Below are 14,237 nucleotides of genomic sequence, written 5' to 3'. Positions count from 1 at the left end.
TTGCTGCCGAGGCTTATTCCATACTCTGATTACAAAGCTAGCATTAGAACCTACATCCGTGATCTGATGCAGAAGAAGTGGGACACGCAAGTAGGCATGGATAAATTACATGAAATAAAACCGTATATTGGTTATACCTACTTGGGCTGTCAGTCCAGATTTGAACAGGTCATTTTACGACCCTGTCGTATTGGCCATACTAGATACACTCATGCATGCCTGTTAAAAGTGAAAGTCCCCCATTTTGTATCGCTTGTGATGAGAGAGTCACGGTCAAGCATATCCTGCTTGACAGTGTTGAATTCTCCATCATAAGGGATAAGTATTTTATAGTAAAAACCGTTAAGGATCTTTTTAACACAGTCAGTGCTCATTTAATTATTGGTTTTTTAAAGGAAATTGATTTCATTGTTGAATTGTAATATGTTCTATAGATAGATATATTTTAATAATTGGTACTTTAGATTAGTAACTAGAATTTTGAGTGGCTGTACCCTCAAAGGGGGTTGAAGTATTGTAAAATTATTGCCCTCCTGAGACGGAACGTAAGTCCCAAAACATTCCATGTACGTTTAGACTTTCCACTGTTTTTAATCATGGTATATGTGTATTTTTAATTTGTGGCTAGATGTGACTAACTGGTTGTTTTACCGTCTTTCGTTGACAGGTTTTATAATCTACATATAGTATATTATAATTGTTAAATGTTCTCGTCACCATATGGCTGAAATATTGCCGATGTGACGTTAAATATTAACTCACTCACTCCCTCACTTCATAGGCCGATGGTATATAATATCATTGATTGAATGATTGATCGAAGGTTTGCGGCTGCGGATCTCGATGACACCCAACTGTTTCCTGTTTGTGAAGTTCTGGTTTTGGGTTGACAGAACTTCGAATTCCTGGAACATCTGAGAGGGCTGGTTTGCTGTCTGCCTTGGTTGTATAGGGTTTATGCTCTTTTATGCGGGTGTCAACAGGGCGGGATTTTTTACCTATATACGAATCACCACATTTACAGTTGATCTTGTAAATGACTCCTTTTGGGGGCTTCTTACTGGAGGTTGAGTTACGGGGATTGACTTGGAGGATGGCCCTGAGGGTTGGAGAGCCAGAGAAGATGGTGTAAATGCCTGCTTGGTGCTTTAGCAGTCTGCTGATTTGACGGGAGGTCATGCCAGAATAATGAACGGTAATTCTAATGGGGGCAGCTTCTTGCTTAGTCAATTTGGGTTTGTCCTGGAGCGTGATGGAAATGGTCCTCTTGACTATGTTAGATGGATACTGGCTGAAGTTGGTTAAGACATGTTGTAAGTGGCTGAGATCATTTTCTAGGTCATCTGGAGTAAATTGCTCTTGATGCGCCTTGTCAGGGTTGAGATGACACCAGACTTGGTTTTGGGTGGATGGTTAGAGTTGAAATAAATACAGGTGGGTTTTCTGTAGACTGTAGTTATTGTTGCAAGGGTTTCTGGATACAAGGCCGTCTAAGAAGGGGGTTTGTTGTCGTTTGCTCTCTCCATAGTGAACTTGATTTGGGGATGTTGGGTGTTGAGGTGCTGGAGCAGTGAGGTGGGGTCTTGGTCTTTCCCGAGGATAACAAAGGTATCATCCAGCTGCCTATACCAGCTGACAGGATGGATAGGGCCCAGGGTTTCTCCTTCATAATGGGTCATGTAGATTTCAGTAAGAACTGGGGAAAGAGGGGATCCCATGGGCAGACCGTGGATCTGTTCGAAAATGTTGTCTCCCCAGTAGGTAGACGTTATACAGGATTTAGTGAGAAGGATGATGGAGTCTGTGGAAAGCTTGGTATCAAGGGGTTCTGTGTTTGAGATATCTTTAATTTGTTTCAAGATATCTCTAATTCATTTCAAGACATCATCGCTTCTTTCAAGACATCATTATTATGATTCAACGTATCCCTAATTCAATTCGCGATGTCATGAATTTTATTGGAGATATCTAAAATTATCTCAATTCGAGATATCTTCAGGTCCATTCAAGATACCTTCAATTCAATTCCAGATATCTTCAAATCAATTTCGGCTATCTATAATTTCTTAATAAATGTGAAAATGGCTTGCCATAGACTGTAAACGTTATCAGAAGCTGATTACTCGCTCATATCGATCTCATTCTCTATATGTGCGAACCGTCTGACATGCTAGGCATAAATTTTTTCTAAATCTTCTTGGTATCACAAAAGATTCAAATGAATATAAAAAGTATTTGGGGCGGAATTTTAGTGAAATGCGATGTAAACTCCAGGTTGTCCTGACCAAAGAGCTCTAAACAATGTATGACGATTTTCTAACTGTTATAATGCCTGGGACAGGCTAAATCCTTAACAGGCCAACACGCTGGAAATTACGATCCGTATCCCAACTATGTTCAGTACGACGTAATGGGGACAGCTATAACAAAAACACACATCTACTATATCATCGCGGAAATATCACAGTATTGAAATTCCATCTTAATTTTTCTAAATTCTAAAAGGTTTGTTTAGATTTGAATGATGAATTATAGAGGATCATTGTCTACGTTTGACTGGAAGCTTAGAATCATCAACAGACCAATATGTCTGAAATTACAATCCGTTCTCCCAAATACAGTCTTCACAAAATGTAGTGAGTGAGTGAGTTAATATTTAACGTCACATCGGCAATATCTCAGCCATATCGTGACGAGAACGTTAAATACTGAAATGAAATATATGGATACTATAAAAACCTGTCAACGACGGACAGTAAAACAACTAGAATATCACAACTGGGATTAAAACTAGTGTGGAATGTTAAAACTAATATCACTATTCCGACAATACAACATAAAATCAGGCTATAGATTGCCAACAACTGAAGGTAGATCACCATACTAGGGGCCATGGGGACTTACAGTACCTTTGCTGCCTGCATGGACCCTAGTTGGATTTACATCATCCCCTCAGCTGTCAGCAATTTAGTCACATCTAGCCAAAAATTAAAAATACACATATACTACGATTAAGAACAGTGGAAAGTTTAAATTTACTGTGAATGCTTTTGGACTTACGTACCCTCTCAGGAGGACAATAATTTTACAATACTTCAACCCCCTTCGAGGGTACAGCCACCAACAATTCAAGTTACTAATCCAAACTTCCAGTAATTAAAATACATCTATTTACACAACATAACATTCAAAATTCAACCAAAAATTCAATCTCTTTTAAAAAACCAATAATTAAATATGAATTAACGCTAGTAAAAAGATCCTTCATTGTTTTAACTGTAAAATACTTCTCCCTTGTGATGGAGAATTCAACACAGTCAAGCAGGATATGCTTGACCGTGGTTCTCTCATCACAAGGGATGCAAAACGGAGGATCCTCACCTTTCAACAGGTATGAATGGGTATATCTAGTGTGGCCAATACGACATCGTCTTAAAATAACCTCTTCAAATCTGGACTGACAACCCAAGTGGGTATAACCAATGTAAGGTTTTATCTCATGTAATTTATTTATACCCAATTGGGTGTCCCACTTCTTCTGCATCAGATCACGGATATAAGATCTAATGTTAGCTTTATAATCAGTGTATGGAATAAGAAGTGGTGTCACAGATTTGTTGAGTGCCGCCTTGGCAGCAAGATCGGCCATTGCGTTACCAGAAATGCCCACGTGGCTGGGTAACCAACAGAAGACGATGTCGTATTGGCCAGTAGCAAGAGTATTATACAATTCAATAATTTCAATTAAAAGTGGATGTTTACAAGAATTATTTTTAGTAGCCTGAAGGCAAGAAAGAGAATCGGAATAGATTATATATTGTTTACGTTTAGGGTGTCTTTGAATATATTTAAGAGCTGTTAATATGGCGTTAGCTTCTGCTGTAAAAATAGAACTATTCTCTGGTAATCTAGAAGATATTGTTCTGGATCCAATGACAGTGGCACAAGCCACTGCGCCACCGTCCTTGGATCCATCTGTAAATAAGGATTTGTAATTGCTATATTTATGTTTTAATTGATGATATTCTTGTTTATATTGTAAGTCATTAGTTTCTGATTTTTTAAATGTAGTTAATGTTAGGTCAACTTGTGGCCTAACCAATTGCCAAGGAGGAGAAGAAAGAAGACGGGAAGGTGATATACCTTCCAGCTCAATACCGGCAGAAGAAATAAATGGTTTAATTCTGTGCCCTAGAGGTGGAACAAGAGAACATTTTTTGTTATACAAATCCTCATAAAGGGGATTGAACACACAGTTAAAGGCAGGGTTAGATTCATTCGAATATAATTTAGTAATATATTGTAAAGACAGTTTTATACGACGTTGAGTAAGAGATGGTTCATCGGCCTCAACGTAGAGACTATCAATAGGTGACGTTCTGAAAGACCCAAGACAAAGTCTTAAGCCTTGATGGTGGACGGAGTCAAGAAGTTTAAGATTGCTTTTGCAGGCTCCACCATATACGATGGAGCCATAATCAAGTTTCGAACGCACGAGTGATCGATATAGATGTAAGAGGGTTGCTTGATCCCCTCCCCACTTTGAGTTGGAAACAACTTTCAACAAGTCAAGAGCCTTCAGGCATTTAGTTTTAAGGGACTTAATATGAGGCAGAAATGTTAAGTGGGAGTCAAAGATTAGGCCCAAGAACTTGGCCTCTTTTACAACTTTGATGGGAGTGCCATCTAGAGATAGTTCAGGGTCTTTATGTGGCTTATATTTTCTGCAAAAATGTATACAATTAGTTTTGGATTTAGAAAATTTAAAGCCGTTTTCAAGACACCATTTATTTATTTTGTTTAAACACAACTGCAGTTGCCGTTCAATAGTATGCATGTTTTTCCCACGACAAGAAATATTGAAATCATCCACAAATAACGATCCATCTATTGAATCGTTTAAAACTTTTGATAAACTATTTATCTTGATGCTAAAAAGTGTGACAGACAGAATACTGCCTTGTGGAACACCCTGATCCTGAGTGTAATGATCAGACAGGGTAGAACCCACTCGAACTTGAAACTGTCTATCATTTAAAAAGTTGGCTATAAATTGAGGTAAACGACCTCGCAAGCCAAAGTCATGTAAATCTCTTAAAATACCATATTTCCAGGTTGTGTCATATGCTTTTTCTAGATCAAAAAATATAGACACAGCATGTTGTTTATTAATTAGTGCATTTTTAACAAATGATTCCAGTCGCACCAAGTGATCGACAGTACTTCTGTTCTTACGGAAACCACACTGTATATCTGTTATGAGATTATTTGTTTCCAAGTACCAAACAAGTCGATTATTTATCATGCCTTCCATGGTCTTGCAAACACAGCTAGTTAATGAAATCGGACGATAATTGGATGGATCGGTATGATCACGTCCAGGTTTAGGTATTGGTACTACTATGGCGTCACGCCATGAAGGAGGAAAGTTACCCGATGTCCAAATACCATCAAAAATATTTAGGAGAGTTTCCTGACAGGATTCTGGTAAATGTTTCAGGAGTTGATAATGTATGTTATCAGCTCCTGTAGCAGTATCATGAGCTTGATCAAGTGCAGTATGGAGTTCATGAATAGAAAACGTTTCATTATAATCTTCCCCATTATCGGAATTGAAATTAATAGTTTTCTTTTCTTCTTGTTTTTGATATTGCTGGAATTTTGGTACATAATTTGAAGAGGAAGAATGTTTAGCAAGGGTTTCACCCAGTTTATTAGCAATATCTGATTTATCAGTAAGCAATTGATCTCCATGTTTAAGATGATGGACTGTAGATTTAGTACCTTTACCTTTAATTTTCTGGACCATGTTCCACACCTTGGACATGGGTGTCCGAGAATTTATTTTAGATACATAATTTTGCCAAGATTGGCGTTTGTTCTGTTTAAAAGTACGCCGTGCTTTAGAATTTAAACTTTTAAATTTATTTAAATTATGCACCATAGGATGGCGACGGAAATAATGTTCTGCCTTTTTCCTTGCCTTCCTAGCTTGTTTGCACTCATCGTTGAACCATGGTTTTCTTATGTGTGGAACTGCAGAGGAATTTGGTATACACTCATCAGCTATAGAGTTCAATTCATCAGAAAAGCATTTAATAGCATCAGGAACGTCAATAAAACGTTCGGGTTTAAGTTTTTCAGCACACAGTGTTTCATATAAAGCCCAGTTAGCCTTTTTAAAATTTCGTCTTGATGATGGAGGAACATCGGATGGAGTTATAGCTTTTAATATAGTAGGAAAATGGTCACTTCCACAGAGGTCATCGTGGACTGACCATTCGAATTCATTACGTAGTTCTGAATTTGTCAATGACAAGTCGAGAGCAGAATAAATCCCTATACCAGGATGTAAATATGTGCTGGAACCATCATTATAAATACATAAATCATTGTCAGAACAAAAGTCCTCCAACAATTTCCCTTTAGTGTTTATATTTACACTACCCCAGAGTGGGTTGTGGCCATTTAAATCTCCCATTATAATACAGGGTTTTGGGAGTTGGTCATAGAGAGCTTGCAGATCAGTTTTGGCAAACGTCGAAGACGGTGAAATATAGAGCGAGCATAGTGTAAACGCTACATGTAAAGTAATTCTCACAGCAGCAGCCTGCATATTAGTATTTAGTGAAACAGGGCTTTGAATAACGTTTTGTCTGACTAGAACGGATGACCCACCAGTGGCTCCATCACCCGGAGGTGAAAAAGAATGATATGCATTAAAATGACGAAGGTCAAATGTATCTGTTTGTTTTAAATATGTCTCTTGGAGACATATGGCTGAAGGTGTGAAATCTTGGACTAATAGCTGTAATTCATGTAAATTAGTCCTCAGTCCTCTGCAGTTCCACTGTACAATATTATTAGAATAAACTATCTTTTGGGGGGATTTATTGGGGATCTACCCCGCACTCTTTTGGAGGGCGACAAGCTATGTGCCCTAGAATGGACGTTTTCAGAAACGTCCATGTCTTCAAGAGACCCATATTTGTTGAACAATTGAATTCTATTTTGTGACCGTTTAGGAGCTCTGCCACTTTGTTGTTTTGAGGCATCAGACTTAGGCTTAGATTTACTTTTAACAGTTTGCTGATTGTCAGCTGTCGATTTAGACTTCGAGAGTGACTGAGATGATGATGGTTTGTGATCAGAAGACGACTTTGAGGTACTAGGAAGTGATTCCTCAGTCTGAGATGATATAGCAGGATACAAAAGCTGTGGAGAATCGCAATTCACCCATGTCAAGGTAGTTTGGCAGCCTGTGGATGATTTTGTTCTTTTTGAGCTTGACTCAGATGATGTTTTTGCTACTGTAGCATAACTTTCTGGAAGATCAGATCTCTTTACCAGTTTTTTTGCCTCGGAAAAGGAGATGTTTTGAGTAAACGTTATTCTATTTATCTCCATTTGCTCTTTCCAAATTGGACACTGTTTAGAAAATGACGAATGATCGCCTGAGCAGTTGGTGCATTTTTTATAGTCACTGTCACAATCTTCTGTTGTGTGTGTTTTCTCACCACAGTGAGCACACACAACAGACAATGTGCAAGTATTTACACCGTGTCCATATTTCTGACACTTAAAACACCTAAGCGGGTTGGGGATGTAAGTGTCAACACTGATATTACAATATCCTGCTCTTACTGATTTTGGAATACTTGGAGAAGAGAAGTGGAAGAGATATGTGTTAGTAGGTTTTGTTTCTGAGTTTATCCGAGTTGTAAATCTTTTAACAAAAGTCACCCCTTGATCTTTCATTTCTGATACGATGTCAAACTCAGTCATATCTGCAAACAATTGATCTCGGTCTCTAACAATGCCTTTGCTCGTGTTCAGAGTCTTGTGTGGAGTAACTGAAACCGGGACTCCAACAAAGAGCTCAGTTGACAACAGGTTGGTTGATTGCTGTTTCCTGCTACATTCTACAAGTAGGGAACCTGAACGCAGTCGTCTGATATTTCGTACCTCACCTGCTATGCCATGTATACCTTTAGATACCGCAAATGGGTTTAATTTGAAAGGTGATTTGTCAAGAGTCTCGATCACTAGAAATCGTGGCCAGTATTCAACGGACGGAATAGACGGTCGTAGTTCATCATCATCATTGTCAAGTTGACGCTTGTTTCTTTTAATGGGGGTTGTGTAAGCCATAGTTACTTTAATATGGTTCATCATCTGAGCTCCCCACCCACCACGGAGTATCACAAGGACAATGCTAAAACAAGTGGGCCTCCGACTTGCAGCACCAAGGATACTCAGATGATATACTCCAGCAGAAGAATTATAAATAATTGATCTACCAGATTGGCCCATGAGCCACCGCCTTCGGGCGTAAGACTCTAGGCAAAATTCATATTATCATATTTCACAATCCAAAACGTTAGAGATCAATAGTAGTGCCAAGAAAATTCGAACAATTCAAAATAATATTTGTGCAATGACACATACACAGTCCATGCACAGGGCTTGGCATGACCAGCCGATTGGTCGAACCGGGCCCATTCGACCACCCGTCTAGGCGAAGTCAGGGCCAAAGTGGTATATTGAGCAAGAGGAACACGGTTACAGGTCCCTATTGCCCTCAACCACCAGGATCCCCTCCTCCGCCGACACAGGGCCGCAACCCACGGCAAACGGGTTGGTGGACCAAATATCCCCCCGGGTCCACAACGGGGGTGTCGGCGAGCTCTTGGCGTTACCCAGCACCCACCACGAGGAGGTGGCTCGCCACGGGTGCCCAAAATGTAGTGGAACCTGAACTCTTTGGATTGGAAGTGTATGCGTTCACAAACTTTTCAAAGACAGACATCTAATGAACGCACCACCATTTTTCTATCTCACGACCCCTACAAATGGGAGTGCCCATTTTCAATACAGTAGCCCCATTCACGTGCATGGGGTGTCACGTGCATGGGGTGTCACGTATAGAGGATACTAAACGACCTTCCGTGTAATACCATTTTTATTAAACGAGTTAATGGTTTGGTATCAAACGCGCGAAAGCGAGTGTGATACTAAATCTTTAACGAGATAAATATAAATGATATTTCACGGAAGCGAGTTTAGTATTCTGTTTATTACTTGCCAACATAAATTGACAGAAAGTGCCGCGAAATTCCCTACAGTGTGATCACTCTCAGCTAGTAAGCAAGGGCTAGTAAAATTGCCACATCGGCATTAGCATTGTGACGTCACAACTTTGAACCATTTTGACGTTATATGTCAAGAGGTATTACACTAATGCAATATTGCCGTAAAAATATTACACTGCAGTATCTTCAACGGGCGAGTAATAATAAATTTTATCTTGACTGTTTTCAAGAAGGACAATAAATCACTGTAGACCATTAAGTTTCGCAGTCGTCTTAGATCACACAGTTGTCAGTGTTTGTTTCCTGTCGGGATTCTGGGACTATGAGAAACACCCATGGTCATTTGGAAGGGCGAGTGATGCCGAGTTTTGCATTGGATAATATTTTACCCTTGAGGGATTCTGGTGTTAGGATAGGTCTCCAGCAACCCGAGTTGGTTGTAGTAGTTCATAGTTCACAGTGTTATCATACTCCAACACTGTTGATCATTGCTCACAATATCAGTCACTGGTTTGTCGTATCCAAGACGTTCTATTGACGGGCCACAAAATAGAGCATCAGCATTTCTCGGAACAATAAAAAGATAAAAATAAGAATAAGAAAACGAACATGAAAGTTATCATTTCGGAATGACAATTAAACAAATGGTTGCTATTTACAAGTGAATGTCATCTGATAACAGGTCAGGATGTTGTCTACAGCATCTGGAGGGATGCCACCCTCGACAACTCAAAAACACCGTAGCTTTGTATCAGAGCCAATGTGAGATAAGCTTGTAACTAAACTACCAGGAATAGGGAAAGTTCTTGGTGACAGACTCAGCAAGGCGGGGTTTCCAAAGGTGAGAATACACTTTACGATGTCTTATATTTCAGTAGATTGAAGAACCAAACATAGCTAACATTGATGAAAAGAATGTCAGTCTACTGACAAAAACATATGAAGATATTCTAATAAACTGATTTCTCGTTAAAAATACTGACCTGTACCTGTAGAAATAAATAATGAAAGGGAAAAGGATTAGCATTAAACCATAACTGCCGCAGATAAAATCTTATGACATGAAAAGATTAGTGTTTCGAGTTATTGTAATATTCATCAGAAGGACAATGTATCTGACACATGCAAATAAGCCACACTACAAAAAGTGGGTCACAAGCAAGGTCACGTGGTCAGCAACGAATGTCCACCTTGTACATTGATGCAGGCCTGGCCTCGTCGCCTGATGTCGCTGAAATCCCATGTCTGAGTTCTTGCAGCATTGTTGGAGAATTCGGATAATGTTATATGGCTTCGCGATGAAAGAAAAACCCCGTCAAATCGGAGCTCAAGCGATTCACTCCACATCTACATGCTTGCCACCACAAGTCACACCCTCTGCTCCTCTGGAGGCCACATTCAACGCAAAACACAACTTTGCAGATTCTGATACGAGGGGATGTCAATACGTTTTGAGCCTTGAGCATATTTCATACCCAGGTGTCACAGCCTATGGTACTGAACCTCCGGGTGTAGCTGATGTGAAGTTATTGAACAGCTCACATTGACAGAAAGAGACCCCCCTCCCTTCCCCTCCCTCTCTCTCTCTTCTCCCCCCCCCCCCCCCCCCCCCCCCCCCCTCCTCAACTGGCAGTGAAACTGAATAAAATTGAGTATAGAGCAGTAATTACGTTTTTAGTTCTTGAAGGAAACTCGGCGAAGAACATTAAAGAAAGGCTTTGAGCAGTTCATGGGAAGTCTTCCCCTTCATCTGCTACCATCAAACGATGGGTCAATGAATTTAAGCATGGTAGAGAGAGTCTTGAAGATGACCCCCGTCCAGGTCGCCCAACAACAAGCACTAGTCAGGAAAACATTGACAGAGTGCATAGACTTGTGCTTGAAAATCGTCGAATCACCCTCACGAGTTAGAGGAGACCACAGGCATTTCATACGGATCCATCGAGACAATTCTTCATGAACATCTCGTCATGTCTAAGGTGTGCGCAAGATGGGTGCCAAGAATGCTTACAGATGAAATGAAGCAAACAAGGGTCACCATAAGCAACTCCATGCTAACCAGATACAACAAGAATCCAGAAGATTTTCACTTTAGGCTAGTAACCTGTGATGAAACCTGGATCCAAGACTATGATCCTGAGAGCAAACAAGAATCCATGGAATGGAAACATGTCACTTCTCCCAGGGCCCAAAAGTTCAAGGCTTCCAGATCAGTGCAGAAAATAATGGCGACAGTCTTCTGGGATAGCAAAGGCGTCATCCACATAGATTATTTTCCAAAAGGAAGAACAATGAATGGGGAATATTACGCTAACTTGTTGAGGCGAGTGCAACAGTCAATCAAAGAGAAGCGCTGGGGCAAGATCAGACGTGGTATTCTTCTACATCAAGACAATGCTCCAGTACACACCTCTCGCGTTGCAGCCACTGCTGTCCAGGAATGCGGGTACGAAATCTTGCCGCATCCCCCTACTCTCCAGACCTGGCACCAAGTGATTACCATCTGTTCCCAAATCTCAAGAAACACTTGCATGGTAGTAGATTTCAGGATGATAATGAGCTTATTGCTGCTACTGAGGCTTGGTTTGAGGACCAAAATGGCGCCTTCTACAGAGATGGCATCAGCGACTGGCAGAAAAGAACAAGTGTCTTGACTCACAAGGGGACTATGTTGAAAAATAAATGTGGTTCATACCAATATTTTGTGTTTTTCTATGCAAGGCTCAAAACTTATTGACATCGTGCGTTTTGGTATGAACTTATAGTCACAAATTATCAATAATGTAAATTCAACTTGAAAAAGTTCAAAATTAACCCCGCGAAGTCGGAGTTCAAACGATTCACTAAGTTTAACCAAGCGCTGGCTTGAAACGTGATTTCAACAGCTGTGCTGCGCTGCACCCATAAAGCATGCGCAGTGATTATGTTCTCGCGGCTTGAACCGTCAAGGTAACTTGTAACAACACAGCATGTGATGCGTTCAAGGATTCTCTCTTTGCTCGAAGTTGGAGAACAAGAGATGTTTCTTTTGATAACATCCATCTTCAGTCTGCAGTAATAAAAATACACTGGTCTTGTACTGTCTGTGGAAACGTTGAACAAAATAATGATTGTCGTAAGCCGTCCCCTGTCACAGAGAAAAACACAATGTCTGTTTTATTGACACCTATGTGTCTGCCTGGCTATATATCTGCTAACAATAGTATGCAATACACAACTTCGTTCACTGAGCACATTCACTTTAAACTTAACACCTATGAGGCTATACAGAAAGCGTCGTTTACAAGATCATACCACATGCCACAATAAGCTGTGACACTTGTATTTACAATGTCTACCTATGTAGACCTGCAGGTACAGTTAATACATGTCATTCTAAGTATGAACTAGGTTGAAAGTTCTGTCTCTTCAATATATCAAGGATAATTAAAGTCATCTTGATCATTTTCAACATTTCTGTTGAAGTGAATTAATTATGTAACATCAATGAATACAGACAAGTCAATTATGATAAGTAAACCATGATATTTCTACTCATGTGGTATGCACGATAAACTGAAGCTAGGACTAAAATCTGGCTTTGTGTTTATAGTCTGTTACTTTGTAGCAACACTTCACTCCTTTTCACCTCTCACCGCCAACAATTTATTCTTTTGCCAGGCGTACAATGTTCTGGGCAAGTTCTTGGAGATGAACAAAGATGAAAACCGTTTCAAGGGCTGGCTGAAGGCAACATGTCGTGCTAATGAACCACAGGCACAGGCTTGCTACATGGCACTGAAAACCTGGTGTGATAGTTACATGTGAAGTACGTGCCTTACCATATCACGCCACATGTACTTGTGCATACTCTTACTTTGTTCTTCTTAGAATTGAATTGCACAACGCAATGTTCTTCTGTTTGAACGTTTACGGGTGGTGTTGATGTGGTTTCTTGTGTCTTGGACAAAATGTGAAGGAACTGAATATCTGTTGTGAACAACATTTATGTCTAAGGTACAGCCTATGTAGCTCTCTTGTCTGTCATGCTTTGGTCGGTTTGAAAACACCATAAGACATATTGGACCCATAACTATATGAAATAGTAGTATGGAATTTATGGTATTCAAAGCTCCACCCGACAATTTTCCTAGAAGAACCCCAATTCCTTAACATTTCACAGTAATGATAAACTACCGTTTGTTCTCAAAATACCATCAGGCAGAGATGACATAATTATGCATGTTTGTCTGACACAGTCTGAAAAGTTGTACATGAACAGACTGAGCAGTTGTGATCCTAAGGCAAGAACCACAGAAAAGCTTTCTATGGGAAAATGTAAGCTGAAGCGCAATAACTGTTCGTGTTGATATTAGATAAACCAAACCGATCTGATACGCAGTCAGATCTGACATCTATTCAATGTGAGTTTTTCTTTTGACATTGTGGCAATATTCAATACATTCGTCTTATTGCATCTGTGTTGTTTTCACTGATTACATAGAGAAAGAGCCTAGCATTCACTTGCTTTTTAATGTGTATTTTGTGGTTGTATATCATCAGTAACTCAAGTTAATGTTCAGAGGCTGACACCTATTGTCCTCTAGAAGATCCAGGTTGATGTTTTCAGAAGCTTGCCATAAGGACACTGATGGGATCATGTGGCCAGGTTCACTGATTTGGCTTATATATGTCATTACATCCCACTTGCACAGATCAAATGCTGTCAACTATTCGTCAAGTGTTGATTTTACTGACTGCTGCCACAAGCTTGTAACTTGGGTTCTTAAAAATAAAAAATAGAGTTGTTTGGTGTTTTTATGACAGTTTTGATTGATGACATTTTATATTTATTAGGATAAAGAAGTTGTTATCCACTAAGAAAGTTCATTTTGTTCGTTTTCCAAATTTCCTTTCAAAGACTTGCACGTGGCCAGGACAAAGCAGGACATATGTTACCATGGTTATGCCTCCTTTATGACCAGGATGTAAGGGTGTTTGCCGGCTCAGACTGTCACATCGCGCATTGAAACGACAACAACTGATAAGTCGAACATACACTGGGATCCAAGGAATCGCTGGTCCTGGGATTGAAATCAAGATTTGCTCTAGTTGTGATGATAATAATTAGAAGTCTCATAATAATGAGAAGTCCTATAATGCGAA

This window comes from Haliotis asinina, chromosome 8, assembly GCF_037392515.1.
Source record: "Haliotis asinina isolate JCU_RB_2024 chromosome 8, JCU_Hal_asi_v2, whole genome shotgun sequence".
In the NCBI taxonomy this organism is placed as follows: domain Eukaryota; kingdom Metazoa; phylum Mollusca; class Gastropoda; order Lepetellida; family Haliotidae; genus Haliotis; species Haliotis asinina.
Note: the sequence above shows the minus strand (reverse complement) of the source record.